Source organism: Eschrichtius robustus, chromosome 11 (assembly GCF_028021215.1).
Source record: "Eschrichtius robustus isolate mEscRob2 chromosome 11, mEscRob2.pri, whole genome shotgun sequence".
NCBI classification, from domain to species: Eukaryota; Metazoa; Chordata; class Mammalia; order Artiodactyla; family Eschrichtiidae; genus Eschrichtius; species Eschrichtius robustus.
In genome coordinates this window covers 38,634,636-38,658,515 of record NC_090834.1, presented here as the reverse complement: position 1 = coordinate 38,658,515, position 23,880 = coordinate 38,634,636, and positions in this window count along the sequence as shown.

The window sequence follows — 23,880 nt, the reverse complement described above, 5'->3', positions numbered from 1 at the left end:
AAGGTGAAACTTATATCATAATATTAGATGCAGAAAAAAGTATCTGATACATTTAAGACTCCTATATTACAAAATGTTTCAAAAAAGTAGGCATAGAAGTAAATCAATCTGACAAATGATATCTATAAAAATCCTACAGCTAACATTATATTCAATGATGCATTTATCTTCTAATTTTACTGAGATATAATTGACATAGAACTCTGTGTAAGTTTAAGGTGTACAGCAAAATTATTTGACTTACATCACGAAATGATAGTCACAGTAAGTTTAACGAACATCAATGATCTCATACAGTTACAAAATTAAAGAAAGAGAAAAATATATATTTTTCCTTGTGATGAGAACTCAGGAATTACTCTCTTCAAAACTTTCATATATAACAAACAGAAGTGTTAATTATATTTATCATGTTGTACATTACATCCCTTGTACTTATTTCTCTTATGACTGAGAGTTTGTACTTTTTGACCGTCTTCAACCAGTTCCCCCTCTCTCCACCTCCCCAACACTGGTAACCACAAACATGTTCTTTTTTTCAATGAATTTGTTTGTATTTTTGTTTTTGAAGTATAACTGACCTACAATACCACTTTTTTTACTGTGGCTTTATTTTTTTATTTTTTCTTTAATTTTTATTGGAGTATAGTTGATTTACAATGTTGTGTTAGTTTCTGCTGTACAGCAAAGTGAATCAGTTATACATATATATATATATCAACTCTTTTTTAGATTTCCTTCTCATTTAGGTCACCACAGAGCATTGAGTGGAGTTCCCTGTGCTATACAGTAGGTTCTCATCAGTTATCTACTTTACATATAGTAGTGTGCATACATCAATCACAATCACACAATTTATCCCTCCCCCCCACCTTGGTAGCCATAAGTTTGTTTTCTACATCTGTGACTCTATTTCTGTTTTGTAAATAAGTTGATTTGTACCCAGTTTTTAGATTCCACATATAAGCAATAACACATGATATTTGTCTTTCTCTGACTTACTTCTCCCAATATGACAATCTTTATGTCCATCCATGTTGCTGCAAATGGCATTATTTTGTTTTTTAGTTTGGCTGAGTGATATTCCACTGTATATATGTACTACATCTTCTTTATCCATTCCTCTGTCGATAGACATTTAGGTTGATTTCATGTCCGGCCTATTGCAAATAGTGCTGCAATGAACATTGGGATGCATGTTTCTTTTTGAATTATGGTATTCTCTGGGTATAGGCCCAGTAGTGGGATTGCTAGGTCACATGGTAATTCTATTTTTAGTTTTTTAAGGAACCTCCATACTGTACTCCATAGTGGCTGTATCAATTTACATTCTCACCAATAGTGCAAGAGGGTTCCCTTTTCTCCACACCCTCTCCAGCATTTATTGTTTGTAGGTTTTGTAATGATGACCATTCTGACCTGTGTGAGGTCATACCTCATTGTAATTTTGATTTGCATTTCTCTAATAATTAGTGATGTTGAGCATCTTTTCATATGTTTGTTGGCCATCTGTACTTCTTCTTTGGAGAAATGCCTATTTTGATCTTCTGCCAATTTTTTTATGGGGTTGTTTGGTTTTTCTGATATTGAGCTACATGAGTTATTTGTATAGTTTGGAAATTAGTCCCTTGTCATTTGCTTTGTTTGCAAATATTTTCTCCCATTCTGAGGATTGTGTTTTCATTTTTTTTTATGGTTTCCTTTGCTATGCAAATGTGTTTAAGTTAGGTCCCATTGGTTTATTTCTGTTTTTATTTTCATTACTCTACGTGGTGGGTCAAAAAGATCTTGCTGTGATTTATGTCAAAGGGTGATTTTCCTACATATTCCTCTAAGAGTTTTATAGTATCCAGCCTTACATTTAGGTCTTTAATCCATTTTGAGTTTATTTTTGTGTACGGTGTTAGGGAGTGTTCTAATTCCATCCTTTTACTGTAACTGTCCAGTTTTCCCAGCACCACTTATGGAAGAGACTGTCTTTTCTTCATTGTGTATTCTTGCCTCCTTTGTCATAGATTAGGTGGCCATAGGTGTATGGGTTTATCTCTGGACTTTCTACCCTGCTCCATTGATCTATATTTCTGTTTTTGTGCCAGTACCATACTGTTTTGATGACTGTAGCTTTGTAGTATAGTCTGAAGCCAGGGAGTCTGATTCCTCCAGCTCCGCTTTTCTTTCTCATGATTGCTTTGGCTATTTGGGGTCTTTTGTGTTTCCATCCAAATTGTAAATTTTTTTGTTCTAATTCTGTGAAAAATTCTATTGGTAATTTGATAAGGATTTCATTGAATCTGTAGGTTACTTTGGGCAGTATAGTCATTTTGACACTATTAATTCTTCCAATCCAAGAACATGGTATATATCTCCATCTGTTTGTTTCATCTTTGATTTCTTTCATCAGTATCTTATAGCTTTCTGAGTACAGGTCTTTTGCCTCCATAGGTACATTTATCCCTAGATATCTTATTCATTTTGATGTGATGATAAATGAGATTGTTTCCTTAATTTCTTTTATGATCTTTTGTTGTTAGTGTATAGGAATGTGTGAGATTTCTGTGAATCAATGTTGTACCCTGCAAATTTACCAAATTCATTGATTAGCTCTAGTAGTTTTCTGGTAGTGTCTTCAGGATTTTCTTTATCTGCAAATAGTGCCAGTTTTACTTTTTCTTTTCCAATTTGGATTCCTTTTATTTCTTTTTCTTCGCTGATTGCCATGGCTAGGACTTCCAAAACTATGTGGAATAAAAGTGATGAGAGTGGACATCCTTGTCTTGTTCCTGATCTTAGAGGAAATGCTTTCAGTTTTTCACCATTGATAATGATGTTTGCTCTGGGTTTATCATATATGACCTTTATTATGTTGAGGTATGTTCCCTCTATGCCCACTCTGGAGAATTTTTAGCATAAATGGTGTTGAATTTTGTCAAAAGCTTTTTCTGCCTCTATTGAGATGATCATATAGTTTTTATTCTTCAGTTTGTTAATGTGGTGTATCACATTGATTGATTTACGTATGTTGAAGGATCATTGCATGCCTGAGATAAATCCCACTTGCTCATGGTGTATATGTTCTTGCATTCAGTTTGCTAGCATTTTGTTGAGGATTTTTGCATCTATGTTCTTCAGTGATATTGGCCTTTAATTTTCTTTTTTTGTGATATCTTTGTCTGGTTTTAGTATCAGGATGATGGTGGTCTTGTAGAATGAGGTTGGCTGTGTTCCTTCCTCTGCAATTTTTTGGAATAGTTTGAGAAGGATATGTGTTAAGTCTTCTCTAAATGTTTAATGCAACACTAAGTTAATTCCTATTACACAACATAGAAACTTGATATTTCTGTACATTTCAAAATGATCACTAGGATCAGTCTCATTATAATCAGTAACCATACAAATAAATTACATAGTTATTGACTATACTCCCACTATATTTGAAAATGGAAATTTGTACCTCTTAATCATCTTCACCTCTTTCTTACTACTACACATCCTACTCTGGCAACCACCTGTTTGTTCATTTCATTTGCATTTTGTTTTTGGATTTCACATATAAATGAAATCATACACTATTTGTCTTTCTTTTTCTGACTCATTTTACTTAGCATAATGCCCTCTAGGACCATCCATGTTGTTGTGAATGGCAAGATTTCAATTATTTTTTATGAACTGAGTAATATTATATACATGTGTTATATATATTATATATATATATAAGATATATATATAATATATATATATATAATATATATATATACACATATATATATACACACACACACACCCCCCACATCTTTTTTACCCATTAATTGATGGGCTCTGAGGTTTCTTCCATACCTTAGATATTGTAAATAATGCTGCAATGGGCACAGATGTGTGTTTCTTTTCTAATTAGTGTTTTCATTTTCTTTGGATTTGAGGAAATTTGTAGAATACTTTGAGTATTATGGTCATTTTAACAATAATAATTATTCCAACCTATGAACACAAACCCATGTGTTTGTGTCATGTAATCTTCAATTTCTTTCATCTGTGTCTTATAGTTTTCCAAGTACAGGTATTTTACTTTCTTAGATTTATTCTCAGGTATTGTATTCCTTTTGATGTGATTGTAAATTGAATTGTTTTCTTAATTTCTCTTTCTGATAGTTTGTCTTTACTGTATAGAAATGCAAAAGATTTATATATTTTTAAATATTTATAAATATTTATAATTTTGTGTCCTGCAAATTTACTGCATTCATTAATGTGTTCTAGTAGATTTTTTGTGGCACTTTCAGGATTTTCTATATATAGCATCATGTTATCTGCAAACAGGGACAGTTTTATTTCTCTCTTTCTAATTTGGATTCTTTTTATTTCTTTTTCTTTTCTGATTTCTATGGCTAGGACTTCCAATACTATGTTGAATGAAAGTGGCAAGGGTGGCATCCTTTTCTTGTTTCTGATCTTAGAATAAATTCTTTCAGTTTTTCACAGTTGAGAATTATGTTAGCTATGTGCTAGCCATTTATAGCCTTTTTTATGTTAAGACATGTTTCCTCTATACCTACTTTGCTAAGAGTGCTTTATCATAAATGGATGTTGAGTTTTGTCAGAAGATGTCTTTGCATCTACTGAAATGATCATAGCATTTTTACTCTTCAATTTATTAATGTGGTATATCACGTTGATTGAGTTGCAGATATTGAATCATCCTTGCATCTCTGGGATAAATCCCGCTTGGTCATGTTGCATGATCTTTTTAATGTATTGTTGACTTTTGTTTGCTAATATTTTGTTGAGGGTTTTTATGTCTATGTTTATCAGTGATATTGGGCTATGGTTTTATTTTTCATGATATCTTTGTCTGGTTTTGGTACCAGGTTGATGCTGGCCTGATAGAAAGAGTTCAGAAGCATTCCTTCCTCTGAAATTTTTGCATAGCTTGAGAAAGGTAGGTGTTAACTCTCTGTAAAGGTTTGGTAGAATTCATGTGAAGCCATCTGCTCCTGGACTTTTGTTTGTTTGTGATTTGTTTTATTATTGATTCAATTTCATTCCTGGTAATTTGCTTGTTTACATCTTCTATTTCTTCCTGGATCAGTCTTGGGAGCTTGTACATTTCCAGGAATTGTCAATTTCTTCAACATTATCCATTGTATTGATGTATACTTGTTTATAGTAACCTCTTATGATTATTTGCATTTCTGTGGTATCAGTTGTAACTTCTTTTTCATTTCTGAATTTATTGATTTGGACCTCTCCCTTTTGTTCTCAATGAGTCTTGCTAGAGGTTTGTCAATTTTTTTTTTTTTATATTTTCAAAGAACCAGTGCTTGGTTTCATTGGTCTTTTCTATTTTTATTTTCTATTTCATTTATTTCTGCTCTGATTTTATGATTTCTCCCATTAACTTTGACTTTTGTTTGTTCATCTTTTTCTAGTTTCTTTGGGTGTAAGTTTAGGTTGTTTTTGGAGATTTTTCTTGTTTCCTGAGATAAGCTTGTATTGTCATATAAAGTTTCCTCTAAGAACTGCTTTTGCTGCATCCCATAGATTTTGGATCATTGTGTTTTATTTTTCCATTGTCTCCAGGTTTTTTTTTTTTTTTTCTTCTTTGATTTCTTCAGTGATCCATTGGTTGTGTAGTAGCATATTGTTTAACCTCACAAACACAAATACGTGTTTGTGTTTTTTACTGTTTTGTTTTTTTATTTTTTTCTTGTATTTGATATCTAGTCTCAGTGTTGTGGTCAGAAAAGATGCTTGCTGTGATTTCATTTTTTAAAAAAATTACTGCTTCTTGTTTTGTGGTCTAGCATATGATCTATCCTGGAGAATATTCCACGTGCACTTGAAAAGAATGTGTATTCTGCTGATTTTGGATGCTATGTTCTACATATACCTTTTAAGTTCAGCTTGTCCAATGTGTTGTTTAAGGCCAGTGTTTATTATTGATTTTCTGTCTTGATGATCTGTACACTGGTGTTTGTGGGGTGTAAATGCTTTACTACTATTGTGTTACTATCAATTTCTCCATTTTTGTCTATTAATATTTGCTTTATATTTTTAGGTGCTCCTATGTTGGATGCATGTTGTATCTTCTTCTTGGATTAATCCCTTGATCATTATGTAGTATCCTTCTTTGCTTCTTTTTAACAGTCTTTGTTTTAAAGTCTGTTTTGTCTGATATAAATATTACTACCCAATCTTTCTTTTCATTTCCATTTGCAAGAAATACCTTCTTCCATCCATTCACTTTCATTCTATGTGTATGTCTTTATTTTTATTTTAATTGGAGTATAATTACTTTACAATGTTGTGTTAGTTTCTGCTGTACAACAAAGTGAATCAGCTATACGCATAAATATATCCCCTCCCTCTTGGACCTCCCTCCCACCTCCCATCACACCCATCTAAGTTGTCACAGAGCACCGAGCTGAGCTCCCTGTGATATACAGCAGGTTCCCACTACCTATCTATTTTACACATGGTAGCGTATATATGTCAATCCTAATCTCCCAATTAATCCCACACTCCCCTTCATCCTCTGTTTCCCCCTGTCCATTCTCTACATCTGTTTCTCTATTCCTGCCCTGTAAATGGGTTCATCTGCACAATTTTTGTACATTCCACATATATGCGTTAATATATGATATTTGTTTTTCTCTTTCTGACTTACTTCACTCTGTATGACAATCTCTAGGTCCATCCACGTCTCTGCAAATGGGACTATTTTGTTCCTTTTAATCGTTGAGTATTATTCCATTGTGTATACGTACCACATCGTCTTTATCCATTCTTCTGTTGATGGATATTTAGGTTGTTTCATGTCCTGGCTATTGCAAAGAGTGCTGCAATGAACATTAGGGTACATGTGTCTTTTTGAATTATGGTTTTCTCAGGGTATATGTCCAGTAGTGGGATTGCTGGGTTGCATGGTAGTTCTATTTTTAGTTTTTTAAGGAACCTCCATGCTGTTCTCTATAGTGGTTGTATCAATTTACATTCCCACCAACAATGCAACAGGGTTCCCTTTTATCCACACCCTCTCCAGCATTTATTTTTTGTAGAATTTTTTATGATGGCCATTCTGACTGGTGTGAGGTGATACCTCATTGTAGTTTTGATTTGCATTTCTCTAAATACAAAGAATCATAAGAGACTACTACAAGGAACTATTTGCCAATAAAATGGAAAACCTGGAAGAAATGGGCAAATTCTTAGAAAGGTACAAACTTCCAAGACTGACCCAGGAAGAAATAGAAAATATAAACAGACCAATCACAAGTAATGAGATTGAAACTGTGATTAAAAATCTTCCAACAAACAAAAGTCCAGGACCAGATAGCTTCACAGGTGAATTCTATCAAACATTTAGAGAAGAGATAACACCCATCCTTCTCAAGCCCTTCCAAAATATTGCAGAGAGAGAAACACTCCCAGGCTTGTTCTACAAGGACACCGTCATCCTGATACCAAAACCAGACAAAGATATCACAAAAAGAAAACTACAGACCAATATCACTGATGAACATAGACACAAAAATCCTCAACAAAATACTAGCAAACAGAATCCAACAACACATTAAAAGAATCATACACCATGATCAAGTGGGATTTATCCCAGGATTCTTCAATATATGCAAATCAATCAATGTGATACACCACATTAACAAATTAAAGAATAAAAACAATATGATCATCTCAATAGGTGCAGAAAAAGCTTTTGACAAAATTCAGCACCAATTTACGATTAAAACACACTCTAGAAAGTGGGCATGGAGGGAACATACCTCAACATAATAAAGGCCATGTATGACAAACGCACAGTGAACTTCATTCTCAGTGGTGAAAAACTGAAAGCATTTCCTCAAGATCAGGAACAATACAAAAATATTGACTCTCACAAGTATTTTTCAACTTTTTTTTGGGAGTCCTAGCCACAGAAATCAGAGAAGAAAAAGAAACAAAAGGAATACAAGTTGGAAAAAAAAGTAAAACTGTCACTTTTTGTGGATGACATGATACTATACATAGAAAATCCTAAAGATGACACCAGAAAACTACTAGAGCTAACAATGAATTTGCTGAAATTTCAGGATATAAAATTAATGCACAGAAATCTCTTGCATTCTTATATACTAACAACAAATATCAGAAAGAAAAATTAAGGAAACAATCCCATTTAGAATTGCAAAAAAATGAATAAAATACCTAGGAATAAACCTACCTAAGTAGGCAAAATACCTGTACTCGGAAAACTATAAAACACTGATGAAAAGAATCAAAGATTACACAAACAGTTGGAGAGATATTCCATGTTCTTGGATTGGAGGAATCAGTAGTGTCAAAATGACTATACTACCCAAAGTAACCTACAGATTCAATGAAATCCCTATCAAATTACCAATAGCATTTTTCATAGAATTAAAACAGAAAATTTTACAGTTTGTATGGAAACACAAAAGACACTGAATAGCCAAAGCAATCTTGAGAAAGAAATATGGAGTTGAAGGAATCAGACTCCCTGACTTCAGACTATACAACAAAGCCACAGTAATCAAGACAGTATTGTACTGGCACAAAAACAGAAATGAAGAGCAATGTTACAGGATAGAAAGCCCAGAGATAAACCCACACACCTATGGTCACCTAGTCTATGACAAAGGATGCAAGAATATACAATGGAGAAAAGACAATCTCTTCAATTATTGGAACTGGACAGCTACATGTTAAAGAATGAAATTAGAACACTCCATAACACCTACACAAAAATAAACTCAAAATGAATTAAAGACCTAAATGTTAAGACCGACCGATATAAAACTCTTGGAGGAAAACATAGGTAAAACACTCTTTGACATAAATCACAGCAAGATCTTTTTCACCCACTGCCTAGAGTAATGAAAATAAAAACAAAAATAAACAAATGGGACCTTTTAAAAGCTTTAGCACAGCAAAGGAAACCATAAACAAGATGAAAAGACAGCCCTCAGAATGGGAGAAAACATTTGCAAATGAAGCAACTGACAAGGGATTAATCTCCAAAATATACAAACAGCTCAGGCAGCTCAATATCAATAAAACAAACAACCCAATCAAAAAATAGGTGGAAGACCTAAATAAACATTTCACCAAAGAAGACATACAGATGGCCAAGAGTCACATGAAAAGGTGTGTGTGTCTTTAGATCTGAAGTGAGTCTCTTATATGCAGGATATAAATGGGTCTTGTTTCAGTCTTCATTCTGCCTCTCTGTGTCTTTAGATTGGAGCTTCTATTCCATTTATATTTAAAGTAATTATTAATTGATATGTAATTGTTGCCACTTTATTCATTGTTTGAGGGATTTTTGTAGTTCTTTTTTCTTCCTGTTTTCTTCTTTTTCTCTCTTCCTTTGTGATTTGAAGACTATCTTTAGTGTTATGTTTAGATTTCTTTATTTTTTTGTGTGTAACTATTATAGATTTTTGGGTTTTAGTTACAGTTCAATGATTGAGAATTGAACACTCTCCCTTGTGGTGTTCAATAAGACAGTCCTTTCAGGTGTGCAATAAGACAAAAACATTTACTACATCATGCCTATTTGGACGTATATGAAATTCTTAGCTAGTGCATTCAAGAAAAGGAATGTATATTTTAGAAAGGAAGAAGTACAGCTCTCTGTGTTTGTAAATGATGTAATTGCTTTCAATAAACCTTCTAAAGAATCTGGAAATAATGAATAGAATTAATAATTGAATTTAAAAATATAATGGGTACAGGGTCAACATACAATATTCAATTTTGTAACTTTATACTATCAAAAAAGCAATTGAAAAAAATTGTAAAAACAAAATATACAGTTATACAGTAATACCAAATATAATTAATATTCACTTTTTCTGTATAGATAGATATTTATAGATAGATATAGATATATACACATGATAGAAGACAAATTTCCTTAATATTTAAGAACTCTTACAAATCAATAATAAATTGTCAGTAACTCAATTTTAAAAATGAGCAATATGTATGAACCAACATATCACATAATGAGATACATGAATTACCACCAAGCACATTACAAGATGTTATAATGAAAATCTATTCCCACTTAGAGGCTTGTGTTTATATATTTCAAAAAAAAATCTGATGAACTCAAGTGTTGAAAAAATATAGAAGACAACTTGAATTTTACTATATTATTCGTGGAATTGTAAAATGAAACAGGCACTTTGGAATTTGAGGGTATCATCTAAAATTAATATTTGAATAAACCTATAAAAATTTTGACTGTGTATGTATAAATGCATGATGATAACAATAACATCAAAGGTAGCAGGATAACTGGATCTAAAGTGTCTGAGGTCCTTAGCATTGTGCAGGAGAGTTAAAGTACTTTTTAGTATATTTTAATATGTCAGGAATGCATGTTGTATACTCGCATCTAACAAACTAAGAATGAAATTAAATAATAAAATAACCATTAGTAGAAAAAAAGGAAGAAAGGAGAAAACACAAAAAAAACAAATAGTAAGGCAACAGTAAATCAGTAATCCCATTAAAATAAGAGGACAAAATAATCCAAATAAATGGCAAAGGTTGTCTGACTTGATGATAAAACAATAGCTGATTATGCACTGATTATTTTTTTACTATATACTGATTTTTATGTAAGAAGTTTTATATATACAGAAAGAGTATTTGAAATGATAGAATCTATACAAGCATTAAAAACAGGAGACTAGCTGTAGTTAAATTACCATCAGACAAAGTAGTCTTTAAGGCAAGAAGTATTATATTGCAGAAAAAGAGTAACATTAACTAACAATAACAGGGTCAAACTGTAAGAAAAATATCAAAATCTTAAATGTATATTCATACAAAATAACTTCAAATAATATAAGGAGTTGGTCAACAGAATTAAAAGAAGGACTAGGTAAACTCAAAACCACATTTAGAGGATATAATATACCTCTCACTAGCTAATAGGATAAATAGACAAAAATAAGTAGAAGATATAAACAGTTAACAAACTTGGCTGGATTTACCTAAATAAAACACTACCCTTAACAGCTACAGAGTATATTGTCTTTTCAAGTACACATGGAATATTTAAGGAATTAGCATTTTTTCTAATCACACAGCAATTTAAAACAGATTGGATTATAAATCAAAATTTGAAAATTAAAAAAATTTAGAAGGTAACAGAAGTGGCTATTTTCATGGTCTTCCAAACAAAGTGTTTTTAAATAGGACAAACCCACAAAAATTATCAAGAAGAAAAAATCTATTTATTATTAAAATTAAAAACTTATACCTCAGTGTTGATCTATAAGTCAGAGTACCTTGTGTAATAATCTCCACCATGTAAATGTCTTTATTGTTTTAATGATGGTCAGTTTTGGCTACTTAATCATCAAGTTAGGCCTGCACTATGTAAATCCTTTTCTTTTTCTCTGTTGACAAAATCAAAGTAAGAAAGAATTGTTTGCAACAAATCTCATGTTATTATTGCCTCATATAGACACAGCTAAGTACATTTCCTTTAGTTTTTTTTTTTAATGATCTATTGCATGCATTAGAAAAAGAGCAAACATTTTGACCATGACAATAAACTACAAAATTTAGCTATAGTATTTGTCCCCAAAGTGAGACTGTCATGCTGATCTATAAGGAACAATGATGAATAAGTCCTTTATCTCTTCCTGTATGTCAGTGTATGAACTTGCATGGTACAAGCAGTCAGACCACCCATTAAGAGCACTTTTATTAATAGTTCCTGCTTACATAAGGGTACTTCATTTATCAACTTCATTGACTGCAGCAAAGCGCTTATGCCACTGGCAATGGCTGGCTCAGCCAAGGGGCAAAGAAATAGCAACTGCAGGAAAGTCACTGAAAGGATGGGCCCTGCTTGAATCAGCCGACTTAGAGATGTCCTTAATTGTTTAGCTGAACAAAAAGAATTGTTGAGTCAAAAGTCCTAAAGTATTTTTTCTCATAAACTGGTATTCGTAATGATGGCAGTAATTATAATTATATGGGTGGAGAAAAATGATCAAGTGTTTTATTGGTTTTCTGCATCATATTATAATTCAACAGAATTCTTTGAATATCCTCAGAATTTTGATGCTAATATTTATTTATATAATCAAGGCAGAGGGGGAAATTTGTTCCATGTGGTTTAAAAGATTTCCCTGAAATATTTTATGTCAACTCAAAAAGTATTTGATCATCAAGGTTTGGATTCGATTTATTGTGTTGAGTACTATGTTGCCCTGATGCTTTCTTAGACATCACATGATAAATGAAGATAAGATGCTCATTAGTTCAGTATAGTTTGTAGAAAGGCAATTTAATCTACTGAAACACTTATGTTACAGGATGTAATTTAAAAATAAACTCACATATTATTAATTTAGGAATATAGATGGACTTCAATATATCAATCCCATTAAATAGGAAAAAAGTCTACCTTAGTGGTTTTGAGAAATTTGAAATTATTTTTGTTGTTGTTTAGTAGATTAGTCAAAGCTAAGCTTGTTTGTCCACTGTTCACATTTCTAGCAATTTCCAATTAGAAAGATCTGACTAGGTTTTAATAAGCATATTGGTATTAGGTTTGAGTCTTCCCACTTCTCATGGAAATAAGGAGAACCGGAACGAAAACAAACACATGTGTTTAGTGAAATAAAGAAAGAAAACACAGACTCCAAATTGTATAAATGTTGTTAATAATACTTATACCAACAGAATCAGGCTAAAGTCCCAAGTGAAAAAAACATAAACACCACAATTCATAGGACAGTTTTACTGTATACCTTTGGAAATCCATGTCCTAAAAATACAGAAGTCAACTTCTTTCTGAGAGCTGATGATGTATTAAAAAAAAGTCCATGCCTTAGACCACAAAGAAAATCTCAATAAATTTCAAAAAGTAGAAATAATACAGAGTTCTCTGATAATAGTGTAATAAAATATCTAATTAATAACAAAATCAGATAGCAAACAAACTAATATACAAACAAATGGACAAAATAAGATACATTTGGAAATTAAACACTGTTAACTCCTAAGTAAAATTTCAGATTTCCTAAGAAAGAACAATCTTGAAAACATTATATACCACAACCTATGGGATAAATGCCTTTGCAAAGCAGCATGCAGAAGAAAAATCACTCATGTCACTTTTTAAAATAGTAATAGTAAATGAACTAAGCAACGAATTAAAGTTTTAAAAAATGCGCTAAATAAACAGGAGCAAAATACAATTAATAGGATCTGAATTAATAAATTTTCAGGTATTTTACCTAGTCACATTAAAAATTTTTTTAATATTTGCAATGACCTGCTTTGTGTACCTTTCAAACACATTTATAACCACAGGATAGAATTATCTCTTTTAAAGTGAGAGTTTATTATTTGATATGGGTGAGACCTTCAAATATGGACAAATATAGTAGTTGCCTTTTGTCTTTATTGTTTCTAATTTTTTTTTATAATTATTCCCTAACATGCATATTCACAAATTATATTAATTGAAAAAATAAAACTCTTAGAGATATTAAACTTGTTCCCATGTTTCAATCAACCCCAAATTATATCTGATCCCCAGACCTAATTTGTCCTTTACTGGCTGGTATGGATTTAAAAATTCAAATATGATCCTATACTCCTTCAGAATTAGGAGATCAAATATTGACGCTCCTGCCTTTTTGTATTACCAACAAAGGGCATTGTTCTGAGTTGTCCCCTCACCAAACCCAGAAAGTGCTCAGGAGATTCTTTCCTCTGTTAGAGAGGGAGGCTACGGCAGTCAAGGCCTCATCACTGGGGTCAGTGACAAACAGATGACACTTTTGTCTACCTTCTTCATTGCCATCACCGTCACCCTCACCATCTCCATATTGACATCCATCCATGCCACGGACACTATTGCCATCTGGCATTGCTTCCCTACCTTCTTTGCCTTTAGGTCATGTCATTGACCTTAAAAGGACTGCCATTATCTCCTATTGGATGGAGACTTGAACTAGAACTAAAAGGAAAACAACAAAACGACTTCAGACAAACAATCTTTCCTTAGGGCATACACAAATCATTTCTAGCATTCTGCTCCATAAAAAATAAGCAGGCTCAAAATAGTATAAGCTCATTTCTTATGTTGTTTTACCTCCTTGTTCCCCCCCCCTCTCTGGGAGGGGCATCTGAAACAAGCACCTTAAATTTCTGAGAGAGTGAAATCTCATACTCCCTGTTTTGCAGTTTGGAGAATGCATTAGATCCCAAGTAAAATTAGAGTAACTCTGCTGCAGGCACTTTTTTCAATTTTCAATTTCCCATTCCAGTTATCTAAACTGCTTTTGAGAACAACATTTCATTTTCCTTAAGCCAGTGGTTTCCAGCCCTAAATATCATTAGAATCACTTGGGGAGGGGATTTATAAGAAATAGATGATTTAATTGGTAACTTGAATCTGTGGATACAGAAGTATATCTGTACATTGTTATTTATTTTTAACTCTAGGTGATTTGAGGAGCCATGAGAGATCTTCTGCACAATCACTCCTGTTTATAGCTCCAGAGAATAGGCATAGAGCCTATTCTTTATGGCACATAAAGCTAGGTTCTTTAAGTGATGAAGATCTATGACAGATTTTATATAAGGGTCTCTAACCAAGCTCACTTGAAACAAAGTATGACTAAATAGCAAACCCTTTACTACATTACACTTATTAGAGGTGAAAATTTCACACATTTATCCAATCTAATATTTTGGTGAATAAAGAGGATCATGAGTCCTTCATTGTAAATTCCATAAAGGCAAGAATGTGACTGGTTTTCCTTGGTTTTCTCCATCAATACCTAGCTAGCAAGTTGCCTTGGCTCCATGAATGTGCAGAATAAAACAGTTATTAATATGAATAACCAATAAATAAATGACATTTGTATCCCCAGCCTTAACCTCTCATTTGAGCTTCAGATTCATATACTCAACTGATTAGTTATTATTAAACAGAAATCTAGATTTCTCCTCAGAATATCTGACCTCACCCTGTCTCACCTTACCTTCATTTTCAGAAAGTCTCTTGTTAGCAAACCACATTCTAAATTATCCAATTGCTAAGGCCACACATGTGTGAATCATCCTTGATCTCACTCTTTTCACCATCAATAACAAATCTTTTAACAAGTTTTGCTGTTTTATCTCCAAAATAAATCTGGAATGAATTTATCTTTTTCTATTTCCATTGCAATCACTCTGGTTGATGATTTCCTTGAATCTCTCTGGACTACTGAAATTACCTCAAATGGGGCTTCCCAGCTTCCATGATTTCCCTCTCCTAGTCATGTGCTGTGCAAGAGCCAAAGCAATACTTTAAAAAAAGAAACAACTTTATTGCGGTATGATTCTCATACTATTCATCCATTTAAAGTGTATATTTCAACTTATTTTTTTTTAGCATATTCACGCATATGTGCAACCATCGCCACAAATTTGGAACTTCTTCATCATCTCAAAAAGAAACGGCATGCCTTTCAGCTATCACTTCTATATTCTCCCTTTCCCTACCACATCCTTAAGCAACCTCTAACCTACTTTCTCTCTATATAGATTTCCCTGATCTGGATATTCATATGAGTCATATCATGTAGTATGTGGTCTTTAAAGACTGGTTTCTTTTAATTAGCATAATGAATATAGATCCATGTTTTAGCAAGTATCAGTACTTCATTCCTTTTTATAGCTGAATCATATTCCATTGTATACATAAACCATGTATTGTTTATCCATTTGTCCACTGATAGACATTTGAGTTGTTTCTACCTTTTGATTATTATAAATAATGTTGATATGAGCATTAATATATAAGTTTCATATATATGAGCATTCATATATATGTTTTCATTTCTCTTGAGTATATACCAAGAACTGGAATTACTTACGATATCATATGGTAACTCTATGTTTAATCATTTGAGCAACTGCCATACTGGTTTCCAAAGCATTTGCACCAATTTACCTTCCTACCAGGAGTGTATGAATGTTTTAATTTTTCCACATCCTTACCAAAACTTGTTATTTTAATTTTTGATTCTAGTCATTCTAGTGAGTGTGAAGTAGCATCTCATTGTGGTCTTGATTTGCATTCTCCTGATGACTAATGATGTCGAGCATCTTTTTATGTGCTTGTTGACAAGTTATATTTTTAATGCTTAGATCAGATGATGTCACTCCTCTTCCCTGTCATCACTGTATCTCCAGGACTTAAAATAGTGTCTGGCACATAATAGGAGATTAATAATTAATATTTAATTATTAGTTAATATGTGGTAATTGAGTGAATGATGAATAAATAGTTACATAGTAGTACAGAGTGCTTCTTAGAAATGAATGCTTAGAAGTACAGCTAAAGAGACCATTTGGTCTATATTCTTTTCCAGGAACAAGTGTAAAAATTAAAGAAATTTAGGAGAAAATATCTAGATGTTAAAAGGTTATTCTAAACGCCAAATGAGAATCTAGTAACTTCCTATTCGAAGTGTGGTCTGTGAACCACCACTATAAGCATCACCTCAAAATGATTAGAAAGGGTCCTGGGGATTAATTGATACTAAGAAAATGGGACATGGCTCTACTATGTAGTTCCTGAAGATTTCATTAGTACCATTATTCCTTCTGTTAGCTGGTACTGCTACCATATGTTGGTCATCTACACTCAATGTAGCACAGCTACAGTCAGTAGCATCAGAGATGTTCACTCTTCCTGCCTTGCCACTGAACAATTTCAACACAAAATCCTCTGCTGATGTTGTCAAGAAAGATATCAGGAGTTATTTCTCTAATGCATACAACAGTAATCTCTGAGATGCCACCTACTTCACTCATAGAAATCCCCCAAACACCCTCCCCATCTAAGTGTGGTTGAATCTGTGTCCTTCAAGCCTCCTTTTATCTTCTATCTCTGTGGCAAGTGCACCTTTGTTTACGTGGGCAGAAACTCTCACACAGAGGCCTGAATGGGGGGATACTTTCTGCCAACTTTTGTTTCAGGCCCTGAGATATACAGTCCACTGATAATTCCTTAGATTCAGTGAGCTCAGAACTCAGACTACAAAGAATTGCCATCTTTTCATACTTTTGTCTCCTATTAATTCTAAGAGCATGGCAAATTTAGTACTAATAGTGATGATGAAAACCATCATGAATTAATCCAAAATATTGTATTATCCTGCCACCCTATAAATACTAATAGTTAACACTTGTACAGCCCTTGCTGTATACCAGCTGTGTTCTGGATGTTTTATTATCGCACCCATTTTCAAGGAAGAAATATGTGCAGAGAGATTAAGCAATTTGTGCAAGATTACTCAGCTAAAAAATGGTACATCCAGGATTAGAGCTGAGTCTTGCTCAAGACCCTGAACTTTTAGCTACAATGCTGTCTCTCAGTTCTTGAGCACTTCCTATGTGCCTGATGTACTAAGCAGGACGCTAGAAACTTTCCAAACTGAATTTCTTCCTCAAATCACATTAATGAAGTAGGCATTGATCTACCAATTTAAATACCTGTAAAACTAAGGTTTACAAATACTAACTTGTCTAAACCCAGATACCTAGTAAGTAGAAGAGTCACAATTTTAAACAATTTATCTGATTAATAGCACAATCCACTATGATGCAATGAAACATTCTTTCCTTCTTTCTTTTCCCAGAACAATCTTCCTACACTGTCATTTATGTATTTTTTGTAATGACCTATCCACCTGAAATACCCTCTTTCTATTTAAACATGTGATAGTTGATTTTGTGTGTCACCTTGGCTAGGCCACGGTACCCACTTCTTTGGTCAAACTTCTTTGTCTAGATGTTGCTGTGAAGATATTTTTCAGATGAGATTAGCTTTTAAATCAGTAGACTTTGGGTAAAGCAGATTATCTTCCCTCCACCCAGTTGAAGGCCTAAAGAGGAAAAAGGTTGACCTGGCAAGAAAAAAGAAATTTTGCCAGGAGAATGCCTGCTGGCCTACCCTGAAGATTTTGGACTTACCAACCTCTGCAATCATGTGAGCCAATTCCTTAAAATTTCTCTCTCTCTCTCTCTGTGTATATATGCATCATATTGATTATGCTTTTCTGGAGAACCCTAATGCACCCACTAGTTTTCCACATTCTACCTAATTCCTGAAGCTCCTTTTCAAATCTTCTTAAGGCTTTTCCAGAACCCTGAAACTAATATTATCTTCATTTCTTTTGAATCCACATAGAATTCTGTGGGAACACATTCTCTCACATCATACCAATATTTTTATTTACACATATGTTCTTTTTTTTTGCTGGAGTATAATTGCTTTACAATGTTGTCTTAGTTTCTGCTGTACAACGAAGTGAATCAGCTATATGTATACATATATCCCCTCCCTCTTGGACCTCCCTCTCACTGCCCCCCATCCCACCCATCTAAGTCATCACAGAGCACTGAGCTGAGCTCCCTGTGCTGTAGAATATTAATAACAGAAAACAGGTAAAGTACATTCTTTACTTGGTCTGAATCACCTAGCATGATTCACCTGCTACATAGTAAGTACTCCATGCATATGTTTTGAATTAATAAGAAAATGAAGGTGACAGAGTCGATTATATACAAAGTCCCACCAGCACTTTTTTATTTTTTTAAAATTAATTAATTAATTTATTTTTGGCTGCCCTGGGTCTTTGTTGCTGCACACAGGCTTTCTCTAGTTGCGGAGAGTGGGGGCTACTCTCCGTTGCAGTGCGTGGGCTTCTCATTGTGGTGGCTTCTCTTGTTGTGGAACACAGGCTCTAGGTGCACAGGCTTCAGTAGGTGTGGCACAGGGGCTCTGTAGTTGTGGCTTGTGGACTCTAGAGCGCAGGCTCAGTATGTGGCCCACGGGCTTAGTTGCTCCACGCATGGGGGATCTTCCTGGACCAGAGATCTAACCCGTGTCCCCTGCATTAGCAGGTGGATTCTTAACCACTGCATCACCAGGGAAGTCCCCCACCAGCACTTTAACTCTAAGCACCTCTCTTCTTAATTTCTTCACCCTCTTCCTCTCTCTCTAATAAAAATTTCACTTTAATATGTGGGAAATTCAATAATCAGCTTAGAAACTATAAAGCTTTTTGAGTAAAATTATTCACCACAGAAATTGAAGGTTATATCAATAACGGCAATTTTATTTTTGCCATTAAAATGTAGATATGAATAGATGATGATATTAATGGAGCTGGATTTTTTCACTATTGAGAATATTTGATAGGGTGTGAGATATTAGTATGTCTCAACATAAAAAAGACTTTCACATCAGTGTCAAATAAGACAAGAAACTAAATTTAATCCCTAGTGGATCTGAATATAAATGTCTATTGTTGCCACGGTATGCTGTTCTATTCATTACTTTTCTCATTTTCTATTCATTTTATTACATTCTTTAATACATCTAAAGGTTCATATTTTGTAAAGTAATGATTGTCTGCTGCATTCAAATGCATTTTAAAGAAATTTAATTGTATTGGTTTCAATTCCCATTGAATCCATGAGTTTAAAAAAAAATCTATTTTTTTTTTCTTTTTTCTTTTCTGTGTGCTCCATGTCTGATCTTTCCTGGCTGCCTCTGCCTCTAATTAGCTGTGAATTAATTCTTGTACATCATAGCAACAGTGAACAACTCCTTGCATTGAAATATGTTTCCTATTTTGGTACATAAAATTTGAGCGTTTTTCTAGATTCCATGTCAAACAATTTGTTCTAACTAGCTTCCTGCAGTTTATGGGTGTTTAATATCTCATTTACCTTAAGGTGACCTCTAATATCTAAACCTCTCCTTAGTATGCTCCAAATTAAGGTGCAGCATTAGTTAAACTGCCTTTTGTCTCCTCACATAGTACACTCGTAGAAGAGGTATTCCTTCTCATGTAGGAAACTTTGGTGTTCAACAGGAATCCTAAACAAACATTTCTTCTCCCAGAATTTCCTCATAGTAAAGCTACAAAATGGACTAAGTGTGAGATTAATCATTTACATAGCAGACTAATTCCCAGAAGAAATGTAGGGGAACTGACTCAACATAAATAGAAATCATTTACCTCTACAAAGAAAGCGTCTACCATAAGGATTCAGAATGTATCACAGTCTAGTGACATTTTAAGCAATATTAGTATCAATACCCATCTCTAATAAGACTTCATAGGCATTGAATACCTACTATCTGTCAGACATTGTGCCAAATACCTTAAATAGTTTTAATGCTCTTTAAATCTCCACAGCAACCTTCTGTGATAAGCACATTTATATTATCACTATTGCCACTTTGCACACAGTGATACCAAGTTTTACAGAGATTAAATAATACATCCAGGACAGAAAGATGACTGAATAGGAAGACTTGGACCCTCCTCTCCCCATGGAGACATCGATTTGATAACAACTCACAGATAAATTCCCTTTATGAGAAACGCAGAAACTAATCGGGAGGCTACTGCATCTTGTACAAGTGTAAAATCAGCCACATGGAAACCAGTAGGAGAAGTGAAGACATTTTTTTTGCCAAAATCCCAGCCCTAGCACAGAGTCATATAATCAGAAGAGAACCCCTAGCTCCCAGCTTTTCCCTGAGTGGCTAAAGGGTTGGGCCTCACAGCTAAGACCTCAACTTTTCCAGGTGTTACCCAAGGCACAGGTCTCAGAGAGCTAACAGAGATCTGTATACACTAGTACCCTGGGGGCTACAATGAACAAAAAAGTCTAAACCAACAGACATGCAAGCACTCACCACAGCTCCTTACCCCCACTCCTTGCAGAGTGAGCGGGCTGTAAATCCCAGCTCACAGATGCTCTCTGAGAAGGGAAAAAGTTGAACTGTACATCTAATGTGTTGATTTATCTGGGAGATACCTGAGGGGTTGGCTTTTGTCCCATCTGTCTAGGATTAAAGACAGGTCCTGGCCTACCCCAGATGCCTGGATTTTGCTAAGAACAAAAACAGCAGTTTGGATTAGCAGAAAGGTCTAAGAGGCCTATAGAAACTCTAACCTGATTGGTGATAATCTTCTGTACAAGGTCTTATAGAGGGAAACACACTTAATAGTCCATAAAAAACTGTTAGAACAACTTAATGAATTCAATAAAGTTGCAGTATACAAAATCAATATACAAAAATCTTTCAATATTTATACACTAATAAGGAAATATCTGAAAGGAAATGAGACAATTTGCAACAGTGTCAAAAGAATAAAAAAAATAGGACGAACATAACCAAGGCAGTAAAAGACTTGTACAGTGAAAGCTATACAGTAATTATGAAAGATATTAAAGAAAACACAGGCAAATGGAAAGATAAAAGAGTAGCAAACCAAATCCAATAACACATTAAAAGGATCATACACCGTGATCAAGTGGGATTTATCCCAGGGATGCAAGGATTTTTCAATATCTGAAACTCAATCAATGTGATACACCACATTAACAAACTGAAAAGTAAAAACCAGATAAGATATCACCTCACACCTTTTAGACTGTGCATCAGAAAGAAAACAAATGAAAACTGTTGGCCAGGTTTTGTAGAAAATGGAACCCGTGTACATTGTTGGTGGGAATGTAAATTGGTGCAGCCACTGTGGAATACAGTATGGAGTTTTCTTGTTAGCTCAAAATAGAACTACCTTATGACCTGGCAATTCCACTCCTGGTTATATACCCAAAGTAAAACAAACACATTTTTGCTGTGGCTAGGACTTTATCCCTGCTATAAATCCCACTTGATCATGGTGTGTTACCCTTTTAATGTATTGTTGGATTCAGTTTAGTACAATCTGAAGTATTTTGGTGAGGATTTTTGCATCTATGTTCATCAGTGTTATTGGACTGTAATTTTCCTGTTTTTGTGATATCTTTGTCTGATTTTGATATCAGGGTGATTCTGGCTGCATAAGATCAGTTTGGAAGTGTTCCTTCCTCTGAATTTTTTTGGAATAGTTTGAGAAAGATAGGTTTTAACCCTTCTCTAAATGTTTGGTAGAATTCACCAGCGAAGAGACCTGGTCCTGGACTTTTGCTTATTGAGTTTTAAAATTTCTAATTCAAATTCAGTACTGGTAATTTGTCTGTTCATATTTTCTATTTCTTCCTAGTTCAGTCTTGGGAGATTGTACCATTCTAAGAATTTGCCCATTTCTTCTAGGTTGTACATTTTATTGGAGTAAAGTTGTTCATAGTAGTTTCTTATGATCCTGTGTATTTCTGTGGTGTCAGTTGTAACTTCTCTTTTTTCATTTCTGATTTTAGTGATATGGGTCCTCTTTCTTCTTCTCTTCATGAGTCTGGCTAAAGGTTTATCAATTTTCTTTACCTTTTCAAAGAACCAACTTTTGGTTTCACTGATATTTTCTATTGTTTTTTAGTCTCTATTTCATTTATTTTTGCTCTGATCTTTATGAGTTCTTTCCTTCTACCATCTTCGGGTTTCGTTTGCTCTGATCTTTTGCTCATCCCATACGTTTGGATTGTCATATTTTCATTTTCATTTGTCTCTAGGTATTTTTTGATTTCCTCTTTGATTTCTTCAGTGATTCATTTGTTGTTTAGTAGCATATTAATCAGGCATGTTTTCCTGATTTCTTTGATCATATTTATGGTCATTGCTCTGAACTCATTCTTGGGTAGATTTCTTATCTCCACTTCACTTAGTTTTTCCTCTGGGATTTTATCTTGTTCCTTCATGTGGAACATATTCCTCTGTCACCTCATTTTGTCTAAGTTGCTATTCGTATTTTTGTGTATGGGGTAGGTTAATTATATTTTTTGACCTTGGAGAAGTGGCTCTCTGTAGGACTCATCTTATATGTCCCTACTGTGCACTCCCCTCTAGTCATCCAAGTTATATGCTCTAATGGTTCCCCCTAAGAGAGCTGCTTGGCTCCTTCTGTTGTGGCAGGCTGACTATGTGGGTGGTCTGGTAGGCTTGGTTGTCTCCTAGCCTGGTAGTTTGCCAGGCCTTGCTATGTTCAGATGCTGCTGGCTGCTGTTTAACAGAGATTGGTGAAGAGGCAGCTGGCTGCAGAATCGTAAGTGAACCCAGGGCTAGTGCTGACTCATTGGTGGGTGGAGTCAGGGTCCCTACAACTCCAGGAAGGTAAAGCCAGGTCCTGGAGTTAGTGCTGGACTACTGGCTGGCAGGGTTCATTCCCTGAGTAAGATTGCAGGGCCCAGCCATTGCAGAGCTTGTTTCTGATCCTTGGTGGAGGGGGGCAGTTCCTGGCACAGTTACATATGGGATCCAGGGTGTCCTGAAGCTTTCATTGTCCTGCTAGTGGACAGGGCCAGGGCTCAGCTGGTCCCAGGATAGGGTCTGGACTGCTGTGGTTGGCTAGGGTCTGTAGGCTGCAGGATGTAATTTTGTTTGTTTTTTGTTTTTGTGTTTTTTGCCTCACGTGTCTTCCCCCTGGTGGGAGAGGCTGGTTTAGAGGGTAGTGCAGGCTTCCTGGAAGGAAGGGCTAGTGCCTTCCCTCTGGTGGGTGGAATGGGGTTTGGCCCTCTGGTGAGGAGTTCCATGTCTAGAGGCATGTCTAGAGGTGGCTGTGGGCTCAGGAAGTCTTTAGGCAGCCTGTCTGCTAATGGGTGGAGTTGTGTCCCTGCCCAGTTAATTGTTGGGTCTGAAGCATCCCAGCACTGGCACCTGCAGGATTTAGGGTAGGGCCAAGTCTTGAAGGCACTAATGAGCCAAGATGGCAGCCTCCAGTAGCAGTGTTTATGCAGTAGATGTTTCCCAAAACAGCTGCCACCTGTGTCTATGTCCCCAGGATGAGCCAGAGTCCACCTCCCGATCCTTCTTAACCTCTTCAGGAAACTCTCCAAGACCAGCAGATAGGTCTCGTCCATGCTTCTAGCAAA